General features: G+C 39.4%; 1 non-coding gene across 1 annotated transcript; it reads right to left on the reverse strand.

Moving 5' to 3' along the window:
* Positions 1–2,418: 2,418 nt before the first annotated feature.
* Positions 2,419–2,523, reverse strand: LOC140634521 (U6 spliceosomal RNA). The gene has a single exon (XR_012031966.1). It is a non-coding gene; the product is annotated as a U6 spliceosomal RNA (small nuclear RNA).
* Between the last annotated feature and the right edge of the window lie 1,056 nt (positions 2,524–3,579).

Here is a 3,579-nt window from a genome sequence, read left to right on the forward strand (position 1 = left end):
CCTCAGGGACTCAGGAGTCTACTACATAAATTTGGATGTTTATTCTAAGAGCTGCTTGGGGACATGTACAGTCACATTAGATGATCACCAAAAGGCCTTCTAAAAAGTGTGGTCCCATTTCTCTGCTGCCTCTCTGATCAATATATGCTGAACAGAGATTTAGAGAAACTTTATTTAAATTTATGCTAATCACCAGTCTTTCTGTGGAGCCTGTGATGAATCTCAACTGTGCCACAGAGCCCTCTGTGTGAGCCAGCCAGCTACCAGCAGTGTTGCCATACGCACTGAAGGGATTACTCTCATTTATTCATTCCTTGGCAGGGAAGCTGACCAATGAAAAATTCAAGAGTTAGAATAGCCTCAAAAAATTAAGTTTATGAATTTTCAAGTTCCCACTGACAGGAACTGGTTCGGGGTGGGGGGTTACAGGAAGGAAGGACAGGGTGGAGAAGCCACATGTCTTAGGGAACCCAGCAAATGTCTTAATAAATCGATAAGAATCTTGTTCACTTAGCATTTTCAATGTTAGAAAGCAAATAGGACCAAAGCAGGGTCTAAGAACTGCATGTTCTTCCCTACTGAGAGAAGAGAGATTCCACAAACTGATGTACTCAGCCTTCACGACAGGTGCAGGGGAGCATTAAGATTGGGTTGGCCATTGGCTCAGAAGAGACTAGAAATGATTCAGCTGGTAAACATCAAAAGAGAATTGATTTCTCCTAAAGCGCCCTCTACAATATTATTTAATTTGTCTCTAAAAGGTTAGATCAACTTTGATAATATCCCACTGTCTTATGAATTCCTATTCATCCTTCAAAACCCTCCCTGGCCAGTATCACTGACCAAGAAAGGATGCACTAATTTCCCCCAGTTTAGGGCATCAATTTGTCTTTTCCACACACAAGTATTATCACTATTTTTAATAGTCATTTGTCAGGTTGTTGTGCCCAAGATTGCGAATCCGAGAAACCACCAAGGAGCCGACACCGATGCAAACACACGAGGGTTTATTTACAAGCTCGAGCTTGGGTCCAAGTATACCTGACACAGCGGAGCAGGGACTTGGACCCCGAGGTGGGTTTCAGCTTAGTTTTTATAGGCTGGTCTAGGGAATCTTCGGAAGGGCTGGAGGAATTTCTCAAGTTCTGTTTACATTTTGATATGGGGCTTTCAAGGGTGTTGAGCTCTGTTCTTATTCTAATAGGGGCTTCCTGCCCTTGGCTTGGGCTCTGTTCTTATTCTAATAAGGGCTTTCTAGGACGTTAAGCTGCAAGCTGTTTTCTTCCTGTAACTGAAGTAAGGTAAAGTTCAGCTCTTATTCACAGGGGCCTGGGATGGCTGCACTTGTGATAACACTGAACTCAAAGTGGAATGGCCTTAATTTTCTCGGCCTCCACAAGGGGTTCATCTGCAGGGCTGAACGGGAGCTCCCTGAGTGCAGACAGTGGCTTCATTTATCTCTGGGTCCCTGTTTCAATCTATGGTGTGGCACTGTACATGGCATATACCTACTTAATAAAGGAACACACCGATCATAACTACAGTATTTATCCTGCAACTTCTGCTGGCCATGCATAAACACTCTGGCTTTCTTTCTGGCTGCAGGTCATGGGCTAGTTAGTTACTCTAAAGTAATTAAATTATTTCATGGTTGAGATCACTGAAATTGAACAATGCTCTCAAGGCTGTAGGACTTGTTAAATGACCCAGACATTTTTGGTAAGTTTGTGACAAACTTATTTGGTATGAAACCTGACCCAGGCTGACATGAGGCTATTTATAGTTTTTAATTATCCCATTTACTATGAATATTCATATGTTATACTATAAAATATTAGTGCATTTATTGTGTACTGCCTCTTTCTAAAATAAGAAACATTCAAAATTGGCTATTACGTCTTGCTTCAAGGATTTCAGAAAAGGCACTAAGTCCTTGTACAGTATGATTTCATCAAGAGAACCCATATCATACAGTAAGTGTCCTTTTGCTGGTAGTGCTTGTTTCAGTAAAGCAGCATCAACTGTCATGTTAAGTTGGTGTTAGCCACTCAGCTTTTATTGTTTGTGTTATTTTGTTTTCATTTGTCAATGTATTGTGGGTGTAAATCTGTTAGAAGTCATATACATTTTACTGTTAATTTCTAATTTTATACTTACAATATTCAGGTACTACAGTAGTAAAAAAAATTAAGGAAATCAGTGAAAAAATTGTTTAGCTAAAATTAACTTTAAAAAACCCCCTTACATGTCCCTAAGGGTACAGTATAAGTGATTTTGTGAGTGTATACATATATATGTATATATAGCACTAGTTGTATACATAAATACATAAGCTGTGCTGTTATAATGATGGGCATTATACACATTTAGATTAGTTTTCCTCTTCTTTTGACAACCCTACATATTCAGAGTCCCAGAAATAACTGATGTTTTCACTCCACCTTGTCCATTTTCTCCTTGTGCAGAGGCCATGCTAATCTCGTCTGTGTCGTTTCAATTTTAGTATGTGCTGTTGAAGGGAGCACACAACTTGTCCTTTTTCTGATTCCACCTCCATATCTTCAGGGACCACACATACACAGAAGTTTCAGAGGAACAAATGGAATCAGCCAGCTGATATGGAATGATGAACGTAGAGACATAGTCAGAACACTTGAATATTTACTCTCAGAAGGATGGAAATTTAACAATAGCATTTGTGACATTCAAGATGGCAGTTACATGCAGGGCCCAAATAGATAAAATAAATAGATGAGGTAGGTGGGCTATAAGAAAGAAAACTGTGCAGGATGACAGGGGATGGCAAATTGAAACTTTCCAGTATCAGAGTGAAAACAGGCAGTGATGGGGCTATGGTAGGGAAGCAGCCAGTTGTGAGAATTTGAACTTGAACACCAGCTAATTGTCAATATAATTTGGGATTGTAGGTGCAATTTTTTATATTTTTTATCTTTTAAGGGGGGTGGTGGGGAGAAAACCAGAATTCTCCTGACTTTCTATATTGGCAACTAATTCAATGAAAAAAAATAGTGTGGATCAAATAAAATACATCTGTGGGCCAGATTTGGTCTTCAGACCATCACTTTGCATCCTGTGACTTAGAATCTGATGGCATCATTAGCATCCTGAACAAACTTGTCACACATGGTCCCCTATTCCTAACCCTGGATAAAAGGAGATGGAAACTTTTCTTGTGGTAAATCATATTATTTTCATCTGAGGTGATAGCTTTGGCTGTGGCCCAAGGGTTCATTCTGGTAAAGAGACATCTCTTTCTGCCCTTTTTGTGGCTAATGGTATTTGAAACTAAACTGGATTGGAGACACTGAAATAGATACTCAAGTTCCAATCTCACAGCCTTATAGACTCTTCCTTTCAAAGTGGATCCTAAATTGAAATTCATCCTTTTTCCATTCCCTTAATGCAGACTTCTCAGAGTTGATACAAGGTGCTGAACATCCAATGTTGAATGTCTCACTGGGTCAATAGAACCCGTGAAATCAGTCTGTTCAGTTAACAAATGACAAACAGTTAATGATGCAATGTTTTCTGAGAGCAAAGTTGTTTGACAATATATTT

This window comes from Canis lupus, chromosome 5 (assembly GCF_048164855.1).
Source record: "Canis lupus baileyi chromosome 5, mCanLup2.hap1, whole genome shotgun sequence".
NCBI lineage: Eukaryota > Metazoa > Chordata > Mammalia > Carnivora > Canidae > Canis > Canis lupus.